This window comes from Schistocerca cancellata, chromosome 7 (assembly GCF_023864275.1).
Source record: "Schistocerca cancellata isolate TAMUIC-IGC-003103 chromosome 7, iqSchCanc2.1, whole genome shotgun sequence".
Classification (NCBI taxonomy): Eukaryota; Metazoa; Arthropoda; class Insecta; order Orthoptera; family Acrididae; genus Schistocerca; species Schistocerca cancellata.
The window spans coordinates 414,605,520-414,628,746 of record NC_064632.1 but is presented as its reverse complement, the minus strand read 5'-3'; the positions used below and the strand labels follow the sequence as shown (position 1 = coordinate 414,628,746).

The window sequence follows — 23,227 nt, the reverse complement described above, 5'->3', positions numbered from 1 at the left end:
ATTCCAGATGAACAGTCTCAGCCATTTGAAAGTGGTCGCATTTTGGGCCTGCACAAAGCTGGACGAACATTTCGACGGGTTGCTGCACGTATCGGTGGTCGCTGCTTTCAACAATGATCTATGGAACATTCACACACCAGTAGATCAGGTTCTAATGTCTGCGTAGTACGCACGTTGAGATCGATGGATTATGCTAGCAGCGGTAACCGATTGAACATCATCCAGGGCCGATATCCGGGCACACACTGCACCTGATGTGTGATCAGGGATCATTGGGGCAGGATTAAGATCACATATACCTCTGGCGAGGCCACGCCTCCCATCATGACACCACTCAGCATGGCTACTCTGGTGTCATGAAAGACTTGACTGGAGAGTGGAACGGCACTACGTGTATTGCGTCGACCTGGTGAGCTGCCTATTACAGAGTGCCTTCGCCCACATCCCAGCCTTCAAGGCTGGGGGCCATAAGTTACAACTCGCGTTCAGGTCTGATGTTCCTGCTGGTTAAAGTAACTAGTGCCCTCTTCATTATACACTCTGTTATCCCCGTGCTGCTGCCATCTCTTTGAAAGGAAGGTGATGTACTTCTTCAGCAGGACAGTGTGCAGTCCACATATGGCGGTTGTGACCACAACGTGCTCTTCGCGGTGTAAAACTCCCATGACAAGCGAGATCACCAAATCTCTCGCCATTTCAACATGGGAGCGTCGCGATCCAAGAGCGAACTTACTCGTAGCCAGAGATCTGCAAGAACCATAGCCAAATTTCAAGAAAAGGTGCAGCAATCAATCGCAGGATGCCATTAGGTCCGGTTATGATCTAGAGAGTGCAGAAATTTGCCTGCAGGGGAACATCAACCGCTAGAAATTAAAAATTTAGAGCCGCCACTTTTTACAATTACGTGCAACTTTTGGCAGGTCTACAATTTCAATCTTTATGATCGTTTGCACGGTACAATACACGCCTCCACTGCCGCCGGAGGAGAGTACAGTGTGTATTCACGTGTTTGGGAAACGTTTTTGCGACTTGTATGTCACATTTGTTCTGGGTTTGTCGTGATATTCTCCTGAAGTGATCAACTACCTTTCACAACACTTGTCAGTTAGAAATATTTTCTGGAGTAGGTTTATTTCCTCTATTCTGGGTCGCAGGACGACCGGTCAATGTTCAGGCATATGATTGGAATGATCACTCGCAGCAGTAAATTCCCGGAAACATTAGCTCTAAAGTGCATGCCTTAAGAGCTACCAGCACTTCTTCATCTTCGCTACTGCGAAACACATCCCTCCTACTGAACAAATGCTCATAGCTCTTGAAGTATGGATATTTAGTAGACCTTTTTGCTTCATGTGATTGTCCCTGTCATGACCATTCCTCCTGGGACACCATGTATGACCATATTAGACGAGCTAGAAATATGCACATCCTGATCACAATACAAAGAACCTCGTTGATTATTGATCGCCGGAGTGGCCGACCGCTTCTAGGCGCTTCAATCTGGAACCGAACGACCGCTACGGTCGCAGGTTCGAATCCTGCCTCGGGCATGGATGAGTGTGATATCCTTAGGTTAGTTAGGTTTAAGTAGTTCTAAGTTCTAGGGGATTGATGACCTCAGATGTTAAGTCCCATAGTGCTCAGAGCCATTTGAACCATTTTTAGTTGATTATTAATGGCAACAGGAAAATATGGATCGAATAAACGTTCAGCAGTCTTTTGTACTGTTATTTCTGCATTTCAAACAGTTTAAGGTACAAATATTAATATGCATTCGTGATAAGGGGAACGAATGATGGCTGCTTCGGCATTTTGTCAACGATGTAGGCAGAACAAAGAGATTATCCCACGGCAAAAAAGGGTGGTTGTCAGAAAACTCCAGCCACCCTCAATTACAAGCACAGTTCAAGGTAGCTTTGTCTACAGTCTGTTGAACGTATGTGCCGTATTCATGAGGGCGACAATGTTATCGCTTGAGCTTAGCCAGCAAAAGCGCTTTATCCCGCGGTGGCGATCATATCGAATGGCCGTTGCAGAATATCATTACGTCGCAACAGCCTCTGTGGCGATTTACCCGGTATGTATATACACAGGCGGTGCAAATTTCCACACCGTGCGTGCCGCGCTGATATTTTTTTTCCCACTCCATCGATCCTGACTGTGGCTCGCTTGCAGCGTGTATCCGGTTACGCTGTGGAACAAAACAAGAATGGAAAAAAGGAGAAAAAGAAAAAAACGTTAGCGACCAGTACTGCAAACTCAGCAATCAATAGGGAGCTAATGCCGCCGCAAACTGTGCTCTGCAATGCAAGGGTAGTCAGGCGTTTGTCGCGCCGAGCTGGGTCGGACTTGGGAGGCTGCCGCGGTGCACGCTGGGACAGAGGCGGCCGCCATCGTGTGTCAACCAGCGGGTGTTCCAATTACATTCTGTTTGTCAACTGGGAACACTTGTTTATACGATGTAGCGCAGTGTTTACCGTGTAAAGCTATCCAGAGCCGTGACTCGACTGTCAGAATGGAGCCCTTCGCCCAGGAAGTGGCAAAATTTCTGCAGCGTCGCAAATTCTCTCTCTGTGCGCTTCCCTTTGGTAATACCATGTCGTACATTTAGATGTGATGTACGTACTTGTGTCAGACAAGCAAATCATTACATTTAGGAAAATTTGGATGGTTTATTCAAGAGAAAGAGCTTCACAAATTGTTCACGTCAATAATGTGTTGGTCCACCTCTGCCCCTTATGCGAGCAGTTACTGGGTTTCGTATTGAGTGACAGAGTTGCTGCATGTGTTCCTGGGAGATATCATGCCTAATTTTACCCAACTGGCGTATTAAATAGTCAAAATTGCGAAGTGGTCGGAGAACCCTCCACGTAAGGCACAAAATGTTCTCCATTGGGAAGAGATATGGCTAACTTGTTTGGCAAGAAAGGGTTTGGCAATCACGAAACCAAGCAGTACAACTATCGCCGTGTGTGGCTGGGCATTATCCAACTGAAGTGTAAGCCCAGGATGGCCTGTAATGAAGGGCAACAAAACGGGCGTGGAATATCGTCGGCGCACCGCTATGCGGTAAGGGTGCCACAGACGACAACCAAAGAGGTCCTGCTATAAATGAAATGGCACCCTGGACCATGTCTTCTGGTTGTCAGGCCGTATGGCTGGCGCCAGTCAGGTTGGTATCCAACCGCCATCCGGGGCGTCACCAGACCAAATTAATGCGCAGAGGAGATCAAAAATGGCTCTGAGCACTATGCGACTTAACTTCTGAGGTCATCGGTCGCCTAGAACTTAGAACTAATGAAACCTAACTAAACTAAGAACGTCACACACATCCATACCCGAGGCAAGATTCGAACCTGCGACCGTAGCGGTCTCTCGGCTCCAGACTGTAGCGCCTAGAACCGCACGGCCACTCCGGCCAGCGGAGGAGATCATTATCCGTTTGTGGCGGAATGGCACTATGAATTTACGTTTAGTAAGTACTTACAGCATGGTGCGGGCTTTCAAATAAGAATGAAATTACAGTGGTGGCCCTCAACTACGTACCCTCCGACTCAGAGCTGAAATATTAGACGTTTTGGCTGGTTTCGTTGTCTAGGGGCTGGGGTATGTAGTTGCCGCAATACAAGTCAAATGTTGCTGAGTCTACAGTATACAATATGAATATACACATGAATCGAATGGTCGAAGGTTCCTATCACCAGGAAATTACGAATGTAACGTAGAAATTTATAAATGAAAGATTGCAGTTAAATAAAATCTGCAGGTACTATCATAACGACTTTAAATGATGAGTAGGATAGTTGAAGTAATTTTGAGAATGTGGTATATTTCTGCAAAACACTATTGGTGTGGATGGTCCAGCAATTAAATAAACTATAAGTTGAATAACAGGGGAAACAATAGATTCCTAAAATGAAACTTCCTGGCACATTAAAGCTGTGTGCCCGACCGAGACTCGAACTCGGGACCTTTGCCTTTCGCGGGTAAGTGCTCCACAGCCTGGGGGATGTTTCCAGAATGAGATTTTCACTCTGCAGCGGAGTGTACGCTGATATGAAACTTCCTGGCATATTAAAACTGTGTGCCCGACCGAGACTCGAACTCGGGACCTTTGCCTTTCACGGGCAAGTGCTCTACCAACTGAGCTACCGAAGCACGACTCACGCCCGGTACTCACAGCTTTACTTCTGCCAGTATCTCGTCTCCTACATGGTAGAGCACTTGCCCGCGAAAGGCAAAGGTCCCGAGTTCGAGTCTCGGTCGGGCACACAGTTTTAATGTGCCAGGAAGTTTCATATCAGCGTACACTCCGCTGCAGAGTGAAAATCTCATTCTGGAAACATCCCCCAGGCTGTGGCTAAGCCATGTCTCCGCAATATCCTTTCTTTCAGGAGTGCTAGTTCTGCAAGGTTCGCAGGAGACCTTCTGTAAAGTTTGGAATGTAGGAGACGAGATACTGGCAGAAGTAAAGCTGTGAGTACCGGGCGTGAGTCGTGCTTCGGTAGCTCAGATTGTAGAGCACTTGCCCGCGAAAGGAAAAGGTCCCGAGTTCGAGTCTCAGTCGGGCACACAGTTTTAATCTGTCAGAAAGTTTCATATCAGCGTACACTCCGTTGCAGAGTGAAAATCTCATTCTGGAAATAGATTCCTACTTCAGGTAATTAGTTATGAACAACAACATAGCTCGCGAGATATTCACTTCCAAACGCGTACTGCGTCTTCAATGCAGAAGCCACAGAAATCTCACAAGTACACAAGTCAGCCCTCCGAAGTATTTCTATCACTCGCGATCACGCGCAAAGTGCTCCACTCCAAGTCTTTGCCACGACCGTACGTCGCGCCTTCACGTCCACCACTCTCCGTGTGCTGTGCGTCTGCGCCTCGCGCCTCGCTCTCCAGCACTCCCCGTGTCCTGTGCGACTCTCGAAACGATGCTCTTCTCCCTCTTCCATCCAGTCTCCCCACTCACGAGCGCTGTGATTGGCTAGAGCGCTCGTGCCATGTCTTCAAGCCAACGCACCCACACAAAATGAAACATATTCGAAATACTGGATTTACATTTAAATAACTTGAAATTGATTAAATACGCCTACAGCTGGACCATAGACACGATCTATCACACATTATTAAATACATAAACAAATTAAATAAACGTATATCAAAGGAACAGCAACAAAGGTAGGCCAGTAGCCTAATGTCTCTGTGCTTTCTAAAACACAGTAAATATTTAACCAATGAATATCATATAGCGAATATAAACAACGACATTGATGAATAAATATATTTATAACCATGCTGCTACCGTTTTTTCGTGTGCCTGTGGAGTACTTATGGCTTGACGCGATCGATAGTAATCAGCCACTTTGACCTCCAATAACTTATGTACTAATAAAGTCACATGCCTGTAATTTATACCAATTTAGGTTTCACTAATAGCTTCCTAAAGACACGCCGATAGACGAAATCGGATGAAGCGTTTAGATTTTGGAAATTCGTTGTTTAATTTACCATCAGATACTAAACTACACTACTAGCCATTAAAATTGCTACACCAAGAAGAAATGCAGATGATAAACGGGTATTCATTGGACAATTATATTATACTAGAACTGACATGTGATTACATTTTCATGCAATTTGGGTGCTTAGATCCTGAGAATCAGTACCCAGAACAACCACCTCTGGACGTAATAACGGCCTTGATAAGCCTGGGCATTGAGTCAAACAGAGTTTGGATGGCGTGTACAGGTACAGCTGGCCATGTAGCTTCAACACGATACCACAGTTCATTAAGAATAGTGACTGACGTATTGTGACTAGCAGTTGCTCGGTCACCATTGATCAGACGTTTTCAATTGGTGAGAGATCTGGAGAATGTGCTGGCCAGGGCGGCAGTCGAACATTTTCTGTATCCAGAAAGGCCCGTACAGGACCTGCAACATGCGGTCGTGCATTATCCTACTGAAATTAGGGTTTCGCAGGGATCGAGTGAAGGGTAGAGCCAAGGGTCGTAACACATCTGAAATGTACCGACCACTGTTTAAAGTGCCGTCAATGCGAACAAGAGGTGACCGAGACGTGTAACCTATGGCACCCCATACCATCACGCAGGGTGATACGCGAGTATGGCGATGACGAATACACGCTTCCAATGTGCGTTCACCGCGATGTCGCCAAACACGGATGCGACTATCATGATGCTGTAAACAGAACCTGGATTCATCCGAAAAAATGACGTTTTGCGTTTCGTGCACCCAGGTTCGTCGTTGAGTACACCATCGCAGGCGCTCCTGTCTGTGATGCAGCGTCAAGGGTGGCCGCAGCCATGGTCTCCGAGCTGACAGTCCATGCTGCTGCAAACGTCGTCTAACTGTTCGTGGAAATGGTTGTTGTCTTGGAAACGTCCCCATCTGTTGACTCAGGGATCGAGACGTAGCTGCACGATCCGTTACAGTGTTTCCTTATTTTGGTCCAACCCTACATGCGGACGGCTTAGATAAGGATACAGTTTTCATTGTAGCGGATTCGTGGTCAGCGTTGCTGCTCGTTCGGAACATCTTGTATATAATATCAATAGTTACTTGGTGTACCATCTTATAGACCGCATTGACAAATTACTGTGCCGTAACAAGGTGTCACCCGGGTTCCCGGGTTCGATTCCCGGCGGGGTCAGGGATTTTCTCTGCCTCGTGATGGCTGGGTGTTGTGTGCTGTCCTTAGGTTAGTTAGGTTTAAGTAGTTCTAAGTTCTAGGGGACTTATGACCACAGCAGTTGAGTCCCATAGTGCTCAGAGCCATTTTTTTGAACAAGGTGTCAACATATGAAGGGTGAAGGGGCATCGCGGTGTTAGGAGTAATGACATTGTCGACGCTCTCTTTAAGAATGCCATTTGCGACGCGACAAAGATGAACGAATATGTTCCCCACACAGACGTTCTCCAAGCTTTGTGACAGCAAATGAGAACTTCTTTGGACAACAACAAGTTGCGCCTTTGGTACCAACATGGGAAAGACAGGCACGCAGAAAGAAAAGGCGATTCTCACCCTGACAACACAAATTTCGGCTGTCCACTGCGGTAGCACGAGGCAACCAATTTACTCCCATTCATTAGTGCAACGGGGACAATTCCCAGCAAGCAGGATAAAGATGCTCCTTAGAACGAACGATGTGTCAGTATATAAACATGGGTATAAGTTTATAGCGGTTAGTCAAATTATGATTTAATAAATATGTTTACAGCGTAATATGAAAACTACTTTTAAAAAAGTGAACTCTGGTCTACAGAGAGCTATCATCACTACTGCTGGTCTACAAAACAAATTCTCCAGAGCTGAAACGCTTCTTAGACACTCTATAAAGCTACTCTCACCGCTAAATAGGTCACCGATTCATTTCTGATAGCAGTCACTATAGAAAATGACAGAATCCCAAAAAACGTAGCAAATACTTGGGCATACAATCATACATGTTAAGCACATACAGTAAATCGCAGATCATTTTAATATGCCAAACAGCAACAAATTCATACTACATCATCTCTAAAGCACTCACAGGATAGAGCATAAACGCATTCAAGCACAAAACGTATTAGTGCGCCCATACGGCGTTCACACACACACACACACACACACACACACACACACACACACACACACACAAACGCGTACCCGCACACACACACACGCACACACACACACACACACACACACACACACGCACGTAAATCATAGTCTAGCCACAGAGGAAGGAATTTCCGAAAATGCTCCGGTAGAAGCACAGATATTTAGATATTGCACGAAAGCGACTGGACTGTGGCGAAAATGGGAAAGAAGGGAATCTAAGTGTTTGGGGTGTGGTGCTATAAAAGAATGTCGAAAAGTAGGTGGACTGATGAAAGAAGGACAGAATAATAAGACACCTATTTAGACGTCAGGGAATAACTTCCATGGCACATAAGATAGCTGTACAAGGTAAAAAATCTAAGCTAAGGTAGAGACTGGAATATATCCAACAAATACATGAGACGCCCAATAAAGAACACTGCTATTTTTCTCGGACAGATTCCGTTGAAAAAATGCGGAATTTGCTGTGGGATGTCATGGAATAATCCTGCTTCCGAGCGTATAGCTTCATTATATTCCGATTGGTAGCGACGCTATACGTAGCCTTCAGAATGACGTCTGTAACTAAAGTGCGTTCCAAGCAAAGAGCTGTCATTATGTCTCTTTTGGTGGAAAATCAGAGGATCGTAGTTATTCATAAGAGCCTGCAGAATGTCTTTGGAGACCTGACAGTGACCAAAAGCACTGCAAGTCGTTGGGCGAGGAGTCTGTCATCATCGCAACAAGGTCTCACAAACCTGTCGGATCCCTCACGTGCCACCCAGCCGCACACAGCTGTCACTCCTGCAATGTTGGAACACGTGGACATCCTCATCTGAGCTAATCGACGCATCTCAATCAAACACTCACTGCCAAATGAAAAGTCTCTATCGGCACTCGCCCATCAGTTGGGGTGCTGAAAAAAGGTGTGTGCCCGTTGGGTTCATTGCTGCCTAGCAGAAGACTGTAAAGAGCAACAAAGGACTGTGTGGAATTGCTTGGGTGTTATGAGGCTTAATGCGACAATTTTTTGTCGAACATCGTCACAGGTGATGAACCATTAATAATCACTTCAAACTGTAAAAGAGGGCAGTCCATGGAGTGGCACCACACCACCTCTCCTCCTAAGAAAAAGTTGGGATCTAAAAGGCATACCTTAAGAGCTAAGTGGGCTTCATCTTCACTAGTGTGAAACACATCTCTTCTATGGAATAAGTTCTCATAGTTCTTAAGATATGTATTTTACAGCCCATGTTTACTAGACTTTTATGCTTCGGATGAGCATTTATGTTGTATCCCTGAATGCTGACCATTTCTCCAAGAATATCCTGTATATACCTTCTGAGAAACTTTCAAAAACACTAATAGTACAGAAACTGGGCCGCGGTGGTCTAGCGGTTCTGGCGCTCAGTCCGGAACCGCGAGGCTGCTACGGTCGCAGGTTCGAATCCTGCCTCGGGCATGGATGTGTGTGATGTCTTTAGGTTAGTTAGGTTTAAGTAGTTCTAAGTTCTAGGGGACTGATGACCACAGATGTTAAGTCCCATAGTGCTCAGAGCCATTTGAACCATTTTTGAACAGAAACTGTTCTTTAACTGTCTAATTCTCACTTTATCCCTTTTTTAACAGGGAGAATTTTAATTAGTTTGAAAAACTGGAAACAGCACTTGAGAGACACGCTGCACAGGTGACCTAGAACATTCTGACAAGCAGTGACCTGAGCTGCGTAAGCCTGTCTGATATTTTGTTACACTCTTTTGAGTCTATACTTTCAGTTATTTAAGAATTGATTAGTTCCCCACTTTCTTGCTCCCAGTTGCTGTATATTGTAGGCTACCTATTTATTTGTTTCCTTCAGTGAAAAAACTGGAACGAGAGAATGGGTCAATACATAGAGGTGGATAGTGCTTATTGTTATTTTATAGAGGTGACTGCTACTACTGTATGTCTATTCGAAAATATTCTCTGACTTACTGACATGCTAAGAAAATAGTTCAAGGTTTATCAAGCTATCACACAATTTTAGTATCCTACTAAGAACATCATGTAGCAGTAGGAATTACCTTTCTAGTGACCATGTGAGGTTTTATAACCATCTTAGTGATTTGTATTTTTGAAATTTATGCCCATCAGTGGTATTTACAGTTCTTGACACACTAAATCTGCCACATCTTCACTTGATTGTTTATCATTAGGTCTCATCTTTGCTGCCATTGTAGTTTTTTGTTTTTGTTTTTAACTTTTATTTGCTGTTGACCACATGTAGTGAAATAGGCCTTATAATGATATCAAGATACATAAGAAGTTACTGTATTAGTTAGTGTTTACATTAAAAGTACAAATTATTTATGCTACATTTATCAATGGTTATTGCAATCATCTATGTTACAAGTATCCAAGAATTCTGTAATACTGTAGTATAGATTGTCTATTAACCATTTGTGCAGTTTACTTTTAAAATTATTGAAAGGTGTGTTGAGTGCAGTATGAGGTAATTTGTTAAATAATTTGAAACAGTTCACTTTATGGTGGCAACGGTACTGGAAGTTTCCGTTAGACACCAATAGCTGTGGTACAGTTTCTGTCGGACCCAATGGTGTGCGACTCCTGAGCCACGCCTCCAGCTGCTCCGTACCACAAGCGCACCCCGCCGCTGCAACAATGGATAACCGGCGGCAGACACTCAACTCAGTCGCACTCGGACCAACTCTCTGTGGCGCCATCATTCATGCTTTTTACAGTGAGCCACTTCCCTGTTGATGTTGTGGCAGCTGTATTCTGTTTCTTGCTGCATTATTTGTAATTAGTCAAAAAAATGGTTCAAATGGCTCTGAGCACTATAGGACTTAACATCTGAGGTCATCAGTCCCCTAGAACTTAGAACTATTTAAATCCAACTAACCTAAGGACATCACACACATCCATGCCCGAGGCAGGATTCAAAAGTGCGACCGTAGCGGTCGCCCGGTTCCAGACTGAAGCGCCTAGAACCGCTCGGCCACCTTCTTTGACTTCCGGAAGGCGTTCGATGCAGTTCCGCACTGTCGCCTGATAAACAAAGCAAGAGCCTACGGAATATCAGACCAGCTGTGTGGCTGGATTGAAGAATTTTTAGCAAACAGAACACAGCATGTTGTTATCAATGGAGAGACGTCTACAGACGTTAAAGTAACCTCTGGCGTGCCATAGGGGAGTGTTGTGGGACCATTACTTTTCACAATATATATAAATGACCTAGTAAATAGTGTCGGAAGTTCCATGCGGCTTTTCGCGGATGATGCTGTAGTATACAGAGAAGTTACAGCATTAGAAAAATGTAGCGAAATGCAGGAAGATCTGCAGCGGATAGGCACTTGGTGCAGGGAGTGGCAACTACCCTTAACATAGACAAATGTAATGTATTGCGAGTACATAGAAAGAAGGATCCTTTATTGTATGATTACATGATAGCGGAACAAACACTGGTAGCAGTTACTTCTGTAAAATATCTGGGAGTATGCGTGCGGAACGATTTGAAGTGGAATGATCACATAAAATTAATTGTTGGAAAGGCGGCTACCAGGTTGAGATTCATTGGGAGAGTCCTTAGAAAATGTAGTCCATCAACAAAGGAGGTGGCTTACAAAACACTCGTTCGACCTGTACTTGAGGATTGCTCATCAGTGTGGGATCCGTACCAGATCGGGTTGACGGAAGAGATAGAGAAGATCCAAAGAACAGCGGCGCGTTTCGTCACAGGGTTATTTGGTAACCATGATAGCGTTACGGAGATGTTTAGCAAACTCAAGTGGCAGACTCTGCAAGAGAGGCGCTCTGCATCGCGGTGTAGCTTGCTCGCCATGTTTCGAGAGGGTGCGTTTCTGGATGAGGTATCGAATATATTGCTTCCACCTACTTATACCTCCCGAGGAGATCACGAATGTAAAATTAGAGAGATTCAAGCGCGCACGGAGCCTTTCAGACAGTCGTTCTTCCCGCGAACCATACGCGACTGGAACAGAAAAGGGAGGTAATGACAGTGGCACGTAAAGTGCCCTCCGCCACACACCGTTGGGTGGCTTGCTGAGTATAAATGTAGATGTAGATGTAGAACTGCCGGCTGTAATTAGTCATTATCATCCGCTTGGAGAAGAACAATTTAGGTGGATCTTCTGTTTAATGCATTAACTTCTTTGCTAATCACTTGTGCTCCTCGCCAACTTTCCTATAGCGACAGTTGCTCCACCATATATTCACCAAAAATATTTGAATTAATTGTCATTGACGGCATGTACAATTGTTTATCTAAGAATGTTGAACAAGGTTGTTTGCCGTACTGAAGAGTAGGACTGGAGTTCAAGTGCGGCATGCAACCGTAAGGGCTGAAAACAGGCGTGAGAATTTCTCCAGAGACAGGTAACACGGTGCGAGGGCGGTGCTGGAGGGGAATACAGCGAGAACACAGGGCGAGCACTTAACCTGTAGGCTGGCGGCTCACCGTGGAGCGAGGCGCGGCTGGTGGCGTTAATGCGAATACAAACTGGCTGGTTATGCAGATGCCTGCCGGCCCTAATAGACCCCGGTACGGCTCCTGAAGTGAGGAGCAGGTAGCTCAGACTCCTCTCTGTAGTCGACTACCGTAGCCTGTGTCAGCCGAGACACATTTTCAAGTATGATATTTCAGTAACGTCCACAAACGATGTTTTGGACATTTGTTAAACCCAATAATTTATCTGATAGATTCCGTTCCACACAAAAAGTATTGTAAACAGGTGCAGTGGTACACTGACGGGTCAAAGCAATGTGATAACTGTCCATAGATAGAATGAAAACCGAGCGAGGTGGTGGAGTGGTTAGCACACTTGGGAGAACGATGGCTCAGACCTGCGTATGGCCATCCTGCTTTACGTTTTCCGTGATTCCCCTAAATCGCTTCAGGCAAATGCAGGCATGGTTCCTTAGGAACGGTACGTCCGATTTCCTCCCATTCTTCCCAAATCCGATGGGACCGATGTCCTCGCTGTTAGGCCCCCTCCTCCAAATCAACCAACCAAACAACGGAGAAAGGTAGCCTGCTGGTGTTGCTGCAGGCACGTGACGAGGTAAAGATAGTAATTACACTGACCAGAGACGAATTATCCTAGCAACGCTACGGGCCATCAATAGGGAAATCCCCTGTCTGTTCGTTTTATTTCGTCTCATGTTTGTACTCTGTTTTTACTTAGGACGTTGGTATTGCGGTTGCTAAGGGTTTATTTCTCGATTTTCATTTTCAGTTGTAATTCACTGTCATCATTTGGCCATTTGGAGACAATGAGTGGGGCTGTGGAAGTAGAAAATGAAGTGTGAGTTGAAAAATCGGAATATTTACGAGATATGTCTGAGCTCAGTACAGGGTTGACAGTAGCGGAGGCAGCCAGAACCATTTAGGCCGTGTGCGGGGATAATGCCATTAAACAGAGGGCGGCAAGAAAATGTTTTCCTCTTTTTAAGCAGGATCGTTTTGACATTAACGACTCTCCACGTTCTTGAAGAACTTAGGGGTTTGATGAAGAACCTTTAATCGTATTAATCCACAATGAGCCACGTCTCTATACTCGAGAAGTGGCGGGTGTGATGATGTTTGGTGATTCAAACACCGTGCGACATTTGCATGCAATGCATACCGTTAAAAATTCGTGTGTATAGGGGCCGCATTCTCTAAGCCAAAATCACGAAAACCAGTGGGTGGGCAAATGTGCATTTCTGCTTGTTCTCCATCAACCGACTCACGAACAACACCGGCCATTTCTATCCTTTATCGTTACTGGTCACGAGAAAATGTGTTTTTATGCTATTAAAAGGAAATGGGAGGAGTGGTTGAGACCAAACGAAGCAGCAACTCCCCGTTCAGAGACCTGCGCGTGTCCACCAAAGACAATGCTGTGCATCTGGTGGAACAGTGACGGTGAGGCATACTAACTGCTTCCCGGAGGTGTTACCATCACTGCTGACATTCTTTGTCAAAAACTGAGACGTTTTGCAGACGCAATCCAAGAACAACGGCCATGAAGACTGCATAAAGTGATGGTACTCCACAGTAACGCCCAACCGCATTCTGCTAAAAAAACACTACACGGGAGAGGAGTTGAGAATTCATTCCGCACCCACATTATTCACCTGATCTTAGGCTCTTAGATTTTCATCTTCTCTGCTCTCAGTTGAACAACCTTCAAGGAACTTCTTTACCGGTGAAAATGCGCCCCGAACATAGCTCGACGAGTTCTTCACCCAGACCCATGTGATTTCGACAGGCGTGAAATCGAAAAGATGCTCCAGCGTTGGCAGACTGAAGGAGAATGTATTACTGATGACTGAAGACTCTGTTATGTGTATCTTTTGTATTTATTAAACTTACGGAGAAACGCTACGAACTTATGCACCAATCGAATATTTAGGCATCGAGAACAAGTGTTTGCGTAGAAAACATAATTGTACAACGAAAATGTTTACAGAATTGAAAGTTGAAACCGTCATTTTGTTTCCATAGCAAATGTTCAAAACATAGAATAAGAAGTAAACTAGACACACCTATGTTTTAAACTCACACTAATTGTTCAATTTAACAATAAGTAATACAAGTAAATGAAAATATGAGTCGTACACAATTTTCGGTGTACTAATTTACAATCACATTATACAGGGCAATGTCTTCAGAAACAAAAAGAGAGGATGCTGTTTGAGGAAAGAGGAAATCGATACTCATCTCAAGTCTTCAAAAGTTCCGATCGTTCATAGTCAAATTTGGAACACGAAAACAAGACGTGTTTTACATCAGCTTCACATTCAAATGCCAGGGAATTATAAATATTCATTCATTGCATCTACACAGATGTACAGGAAACGAGACATTGTTAAAATGGAGTCGAATGATGGTGGAGCCGGCCGTTGTAGCCGAACGGTTCTAGGCGCTTCAGTCTGGAACCGCGCGACCGCTACGGTCGCAGGTTCGAATCCTGCCTCGGGCATGGATGTGTGTGATGTCCTTAGGTTAGTTAGGTTTAAGTAGTTCTAAGTTCTAGGGACTGATGACCACAGCAGTTAAGTCCCATAGTTCTCAGAGCCATTTGAACCATTTTTGAATGATGGTGGAAATCGTAGATCGGTCCAAATGCGTCCTCTCAAACCGTGGCCTTGTAGGAAACTGAAGCTATAATACTTCGAAATACCCACGTTTCATTTGTTGGGAGACACTCCGCATCTCTTGCCATTGGTGTTTCCCGTGGCTCTTGACTTCATGTAAGTAGCCTTTATACAATTTCAAATCGAGAACAGTTCCTGTATGTATGCAACTTGCTTCGCTACCACACGAACTTCCTCATTATAGCGGATTCCAGCATTGAAATAAACCAACAGCAGAATAATTGTTTACCCTCTCCCTTTACAGTGAATTTATCACATTACCACAACTTTTGTGCTGAATATTTTTATGAACAGTCTGGAAGTCGGACACGATTAATATTTTTAGGTAGGAAGTTGAATAAACAAACTTAGTTCCTTCCAAAGTTGCCACAAAAAATGACTCTGAGCACTATGAGACTTAACATCTATGGTCATCAGTCCCCTAGAACTTAGAACTGCTTAAACCTAACTAACCTAAGGACATCACACAACACCCAGTCATCACGAGGCAGAGAAAAAAATTGCCACATGTCCACTGTAGAAAATTGAACCAATTTATGGGTTAAATGATACGGATAGGATGGCATAGGAATGCACATCCAGTATACACCTGGCGTGGGATTTTGGATCCATCAGCTTATATACAAATACAATGAGGCCACTGAGCCTCAGTAAGGTAATTATATCTGCAATTTACGTTATCATTCAGAGAGTTTGTCATATCATAATAATCAACTAGAATATGGCAGCTGAATGTGTCAATATTGCATTCGGTTAAAGGCAAATATGAAGAACATCGTTGGATGTGAAAGGTCCGCCAGTTATTAAAAAAAAAAGTTTTTTCCAACCTCCCAAACATTGTTTCAGCACTTCTGTGCCATCATCAGTGAGTTTCTGTTTCATTTAATCTGTAATGTGAACATTTTTACTAAATGATTAAAAAATTGTGGGAATATTTAGTTCAAACAACATTTCTTTTCTTTTAGTTAATACCTTTACACTCTGTTTGCTTGGTTTTTCAGGACCACTTGTGTCTTATTTATTACAGGTAGCCTGTCAACTGCAACCAAACGACGATGATGAGAAGTTGTCGGGAGCTAACCTATTATTCTATGCTTTAAACGCAATTTAGTTTGTCGCGATATTTCGCGCCTATATTCGTTTTTACTTACGTTTTTGTATGGCAAGTGCCTATATTCGGTTTTACTTACGTTTTATTATGGCAGGTCCTTTTTTTCTCAGCATCCTGAGGAGGTTTTGTGAAACACACGTAAATGTCACACACATTTTCAAAAATATGGTCGGAGAAGCACTTTGCGCTTTAACACAATTAAAGTACGTTTTGGTGAAGTGCCAAGTGCTTTTATAACCATATTTCTGAAAATATGTGTTATATTTGTCTGTGCTTTACAACATCTCCTTAGGATGCTGAGAAAAAAGGACTTGCCATAATAAAACGTAAGTAAAACCGAATATAGGCGCGAAATATCGCGACACACTAACTTATGATTAAAGCATAGAATGACAGGTTAGCTCCCAACAAAATTTCTCATCAACTTCGTCTGATTGTAGATGACAAGCTACCTGTAATAAATAAGACAGAAGTGGTCCTGAAAAACCATGCAAACCGATTGTAACGGTATTAATTAAAAGAAACTAATTATTGTTTGAGCTAAATATTCATGTAATTTTGTAATCACTTAGTTAAAATATTCTCATTACCGATTAAATAAAATAGAAACCCACTGATGATGGCACAGAGGCGCTGAAACATGTTTGGGAGCTTGAAAAAACTGTGTTTTGCATAATTGGAGGACCTTACATCCAACAATTTTAACTGCAAACGTGGTAAATACATGGAGCTGCAAATCCAAATGATGAATATGAAGAACATCGTAGAGACTGAATGGGCAGGATATCGATTCGAAGCTTGTGCAACGACCGGAATTTCAGGCATGCAGTGTTTGCTGGACAAGGTATGTACTCTTATAGACAGGATATTCCATGAAGGCCAATCCTTGAATGAAAAATTCTACTGACAGCTTTTTAAGTCTAATGCTTAACGGTATATCTCGCGAATGCACTGAAAGAGCATCTGCAGGCGTCGAACACATGACGTAAGAGCCTTTGACAAAGAATACTGTTACGGTCCGGCATCAGGACAAGAGGATCTCGGAACGACGAAACTGTTCAGCTGCTCGCGTGCTACTGTCGTTAGCGTCAAGAGAAAACGGTTGAACGACGGAGAAACAGACTGATTAATTGTAGGAGCGATACCCTGTAGCACATTACACAAACTACAGCATGCACACACTTTACTCTACACTACTGGCCATTAAAATTGCTACACCATGAAGAAATGCGGATGATAAACGGTTATTCATTTGACAAATATATTATACTAGAACTGACATTTGATTACAGTATCACGCAATTTGGATGCATAGATCCTGAGAAGTAGGCCGGTGTGGCCGAGAGGTTCTACGCGCTTCAGTCTGGAACCGCGCGACCGCTACGGTCGCAGGTTCGAATCCTGCCTCGGGCATGGATGTGTGTGATGTCCTTAGGTTATCTAGGTTTAAGTAGTTCTAAGTTGTGGGGGACTCAAGACCTCAGATGTTAAGTCCCATAGTACTCAGAGCCATTTGAACCATTTTTTTTTATCCTGAGAAATCAGTACCCAGAACAACCACATCTGGCCGTAATAATGGCCTTGATACGCCTGGGCATTGGGTCAAACAGAGCTTGGATGGCGTGTACAGGTGCAGCTGCCCATGCAGCTTCAACGTGATACCACAGTTCATCAAGAGTAGTGACTGGCTCAGCCACCATTGACCAGACATTTTCAATTGGTGAGAGATCTGGAGAATGTGTTGGCCAGGGCAGCAGTCGAACATTTTCTGAATCCAGAAAGGCCCGTACAGGACCTGCAACATGCGGTCGTGCATTATTCTGCTGAAATGTAGGGTTTCGCAGGGATCGAATGAAGGGTAGAACCACAGGTCGTAACATATTTGAAACGTAACGTCCAGTGTTCAATGTTCCGTCAGTGAGAACAAGAGGTGACCTAGACGTGTTACCGATGGCACCCTATACCATCACGCCGGGTGATACGCCAGTATGGCGATGACAAATACACGCTTCCAATGTGCGTTTACCGCGATGTCGCCAAACACGGATGCGACCATCATGAAGCTGTAAACAGAACCTTGATTCATCCGAAAAAATTACGTTTTGCCATTCGTGCACCCAGGTTCGTCGTTGAGTACACTATCGCTCCTGTCTATGATGCAGCGTCAAGGGTAAGCGCAGCCATGGCCTCCGAGCTAATAGTCCATGATGCTTCAAAAGTCGTCGAACCGTTCGTGCAGATGGTAGTTGTCCTGCAAACGTCTCCATCTGTTGACTCAGGGATCGAGACGTGGCTGCACGATCCGTTACAGCCATGCGGATAAGAAGCCTGTCATCTCGACTGCTAGTGATACGAGGCCGTTTGGATCCAGCACGGCGTTCCGTATTACCCTCCTGAACCCACCGATTCCATATTCTCTTAACAGTCATTGGATCTTGACCAACGCGAGCAGCAATGTCGCTATAGGCTACAATCCGACCTTTATCAAAGTCGGAAACGTGATGGTACGCATTTCTCCTCCTTACACGAGGCATCACGACAACGTTTCAATAGGCAATGCCGGTCAACTGCTGTTTGTGTATGAGAAATCGTTTGGAAACTTTCCTTATATCAGCACGTTGTAGGTGTCGCCACCGGCGCTAGCCTTGTGTAAATGCTCCGAAATGCTAATCATTTGCATATCACAGAATCTTCTTCATGTCGGTTAAATTTCTCTTCTGTAGCACGTCATCTTCGTGGCGAAGCAATTTTAATGGCCAGTAGTGTCCATGTAAACGTTATTACAGATATTCGGATTTAAGTTATGACATGTTCGATATGCCTACCATCATTGGCGATGATGTGGCGCAGACGAATAGCGAAATTCTGCAAAAAAAAATAAAATAAAATATCAAATGGCTCTAAGCACTATGGGACTTAACTTCAGAGGTCATCAGTCTCCTAGACTCAGAACTACTTAAACATAACTAACCTAAGACCATCACACTCATCCATGCCCGAGGCAGGATTAGAACCCGCCACCGTAGCAGCAGCATGGTTCCGGACGGAACCGCCTAGAACCGCTCGGCCCCAGCGGCTGGCGATATTATGCATGACACGCTGAAGTTTCGGAACGTCGACGCTGTCGATGAGCTCCTGAATAGCTATTTTCGGCTCAGCAATGGTTTTGGGGTTACTGCTGTACATCTTGTCTTTCATATAGCCCCACAAATACGGGCCGCATGTGTCAGATCCGGAGAATATGGCAGCCAATCGAGGGACATGTCAGCGGCCTTGGGTACCCCAGAGCCAGAATGCGGTTACCAAAGTGCTCCTCCAAGACATCACTCTCCAGCTTCGATGATGGCGAGCTTTTTCTTGCACGAACCACATCTTGTCGAAATCAGGGTCACTTTGGAGAAAGGTGGTGAGATCATCTTCCAAAACTTCCTGTACCATTCGGTAGTCACTGTGTCATTAAGGGATATCGCACCGTTTTTTCTGCTGTTGGACATTGCATACCACACAGTCACCTGTTGAAAGTGAAGAGACATCTCGATCGCGAAATGCCGATTCTCAGTTCCCAAAGTGAGCCAAGTTTCCTTACTGACGAACCCATCCAAATGAAAGTGAGCCTCGTCGCTAAACCAAATCGTACAGCGCATACTAATTCCCATCATGCGCCGTGGCCAACCGTGCAGTTTGAACAGTTCAGAATTTATCACTATTTTATTCCATGTAGTTCAGTAATAGTCACCCTGTACTTAAAAACCTCGCCACTATAAAATTCTGTGGATGGCTTATCGAGAAACAAAATTATGCAGACTTCGTTATGGATTACCTTCGGCGATTTAAAATATCGGTGACTGCAGTCAAACAAAGATAATTAAAGTTTCCTGACATTTCAGCTGGAGAGGAATCTCTGAATCTGAATAATTTAATCTTCTTACTAGAGAAGGTTATTTGTCTAGATCGAAAAATATATGCAGTATGTATACAACTAGTTTCGGCGAGTTAAATTCCCGTCTTCAGATCACTTCTATACATACACTTTTATGACGCTCTCGGTAGTGGACGGCCATTTAGTCATGGGTATATCTGGCGACAACTCGTTGAGGAAGACGCAACAGTGTAACGTTATACGTTACACAACCATTATGCAACCGCGAATCAATCAAATACATTTGACCCACAGGATATTGCCTGCTGTGTCCGTGTTGACGGCTGACGGCACACTATGCAAATCATTGTACAAGTGCTGGGGGCACTTTGGAACTCAGTACTGATTCCTTCCGCAGGTTTCGTGTGAATTCTTACAACTACCATCCCTGACTATTATGTCTCTCTACGCACTCGTTACCCTTTACATCCTTCTTCCCAACCCGTTCTCCTTCATTTCCTAGTTATCTTAGCTAGTATATACTCCTTAGATTTCCCTCCTCCATAACTTGCTATACGTAAGAAAATATCTATTTTGTACACCTACAGATTCTTTTTACACTTTCTGCTATTATTATTATTATTATATCAGAATTGTTCTACAGACACTCAAATCATTTTATTACTAGTTGCTAAATAAAATTATTGTTATTTCTTAATCAGCTATGATGTAAAAATAGATATTGTATGTATGTCACCCAACTACAATATAAGAGATGGCCTCAAGGACCTAATCCTATGAGGTAAATAAGTAAATAAAAACAAACAAAAAGTATCGCTCAGTGGTCCCGTTTGTCATTATATGAGATTTTTCTGTCATGTTTGAGTTGTGGATTATTCTTCGAGTTTGCACATCACGATCTCATCGCCAACAGTCGACTTGTGCAGCTTTAGGTTAGAAGCGTCCTTGATGAATTTTGTTATTCGGGTGACATCCAGTGACTAGTCCAGGTACGAAGTCACTGGGTATTCATGACAGACCAATTCTGCTGTTACTTCTTCTGTACCGACACCACAATACTCCTCGTCACTCGTGGCATTTAATGGTCCATTTCGCATTATTTAGGGATGCAGAATAATTTTGATCAGATAGTATAACTTAAGGGTGGCAACGGCCTTGCCGCAGTGGATACACCGGTTCCCGTGAGATCACCGAAGTTAAGCGCTGTCGGGCGTGGTCGGCACTTGGATGGGTGACCACCCAGGCCGCTATGCGCTGTTGCCATTTTTCGGGGTGCACTCAGCCTCGTGATGCTCATTGAGGAGCTACTCGACCGAATAGTAGTGACTTCGGTCAAGATTACCATCATAACGACCGGGAGAGCGGTGTGCTGACCCCACGCCCCTCCTATCCGCATCCTACACTGAGGATGACACAGCGGTCAGATGGTCCAGGTAGGCCACTCGTGGCCTGAAGACGGAGTATAACTTAAGGAAATTCCAACTTTTCTAAATCACAACTGCTACTTAGCAAGTTAACGAATGGAGCATTTTCCTTGCAAGTCGTGTTTTCCCTATTTTCATTAACGATTGAATTCATTAATGGCATTCATGTACATAACGCTTGCTGTGGAGCGTTATTTATTTTCCCTTGAAACTTCCGTTGATAACTCAATCTCGAGGAAGAGACGGCGGTAGGAGACCGCCCTAAAATGTAGCAGGACAACCCGGCGTTTAGCAGCCGAGACAGTGCTAAAAGCGGCTCCTCTGCCCACAACCGTAATTAGAGCTAAATAATCGCTGTTGCATTGCCAGAAGGCTGGGCGTGGTTAAGCCCCACAAATCTGGCCCGCCGGCGCGTCACGCGAACACAGTCCTTAGTGGTGAGGGCGGGGCCTTCAGTTATGCCGCCGAGCACCAACGTGGACGACGTTCTGACGGCAGCGCCAGATTTAGCGATTAGGGTGGGTGTGAATCATTCGTGTTTCTAAAAAAACTGCAATTGGTCAGCTGACGTTGCCGTGCGAAGGAGCCAGTCCCAGAATCGTTTACGTACTTCTGGCTCTATGGTGCTGGGTTGACTGTATAGTGTCTTTTGGAAGAAATCCGTGATGGAATATCCTTTCGTATCAAAAACGAATCTTACAGTGTCTTCACGTCGATGACCACCTGTTTTGCTTTCTTCTGTGTTGGTATGCAAACAGTCTAACGCATGCACAATTTTGAATTGGTTACCAGCTCGTATCGTGGCCTGCAAAAAATTTTGATAAAAGCTTCTTACCACGTCTGCAAAGTTACCAGCACGTATCGTGACGTTTCATAAAATCTTGTTATACGTCCGTAATTTTGAGATCACCAACCATGTCAGATGGTGTCCACAGAGACGAACACTCCATTGAAAATGATAACTGTTGATGGTTAATCAGTTGTTTTAAAATATTGACTTGTAGAAGTACCTGGTGGAAGAACTGACAACCCTTCGCCTACAAGAAAGGGTACGACAGCATTGTTGGCAGATAATATTGAGAACAACGGAGAGGCAATTTGATGATTGTTTGGATAGGTATAGGTAAAGAAGGAAACGGTAAAGTATGAACTGCGGCTCACAACAGCGAATAGAGACATAAGTATCACTTAAAGTTTTCTGTTTATCGACACAGGAGGATCATTCCAAAACAAAATATTTTTACATAAATATCACTGAAAAGAATCATTCAGAAAGTAATACGTCAATATCCACATGACTAATCTGCAATTGACACTTCAGTGCATGGCAGAGGGTTCTTCGATTTGTCTACCGTTCCACTCCCTAACGGCACTTGGAAAAGACGAACACAGCAACAATAAAATATTTTTACAGTCACTGCAGAAAGTTTGTCATAAACATTCCTTGAAAAGATCTCGCCGTAACGAAAAACACCTTTGTTTCGATGACTGCCATCCTAACTTTCTTATCATAACCGTGGCACTCCCCTATTTCGTGATAATACAACAAAATCTGCTCTTCATTCGACTTCTTCAATGCCCTCCATAAATGCTATCTGGTAAGGATCCCATAATGTAGCAGAGGACGAACAAGCGCAGTGCAGCCAGTCTCTTTGGTAGACTTCTTGCACTTTCTAAGCGTCCTGACAATATAAGGTCCCTTTTTTTCTCCCTCTCTTTTTTCCTCACATTATTTGTGTCATCGTCCCAATTTAAGCTGTTCTGAACTGTAGTCATTTGCCTCGTAAACGAAACTTAACGAATTTCCTCTTGTACTCATGTCGATGACCTCACTCTTTTCGTTAGTGAGAGACAGTTGCCACTTTTCACACCATACAGATATCTTGTCTGAATCATTTTGCAATTGGTTTTGATCTTCTGTTGACTTTAATAGACGGTAAATAATAGCATCATCAGCAAACAGTCTAAGAAGGATGCTCAGATTGTCTCCTAAATGGTTTAAGCGGAATGGGAAGAGCAGGGTGTTACAACACTTCCTTGGGGAAT

At 44.0% G+C, this 23,227-nt stretch overlaps 1 non-coding gene and 1 pseudogene across 1 annotated transcript; one reads left to right on the top strand and one right to left on the bottom strand.

Moving 5' to 3' along the window:
* Positions 1-4,084: 4,084 nt before the first annotated feature.
* Positions 4,085-4,159, bottom strand: Trnas-uga (transfer RNA serine (anticodon UGA)). The gene has a single exon. It is a non-coding gene; the product is annotated as a tRNA-Ser (tRNA).
* A 16,743-nt stretch (positions 4,160-20,902) lies between these two features.
* Positions 20,903-21,020, top strand: LOC126093088 (5S ribosomal RNA; annotated as a pseudogene).
* The last annotated feature ends 2,207 nt before the right edge of the window (positions 21,021-23,227 follow it).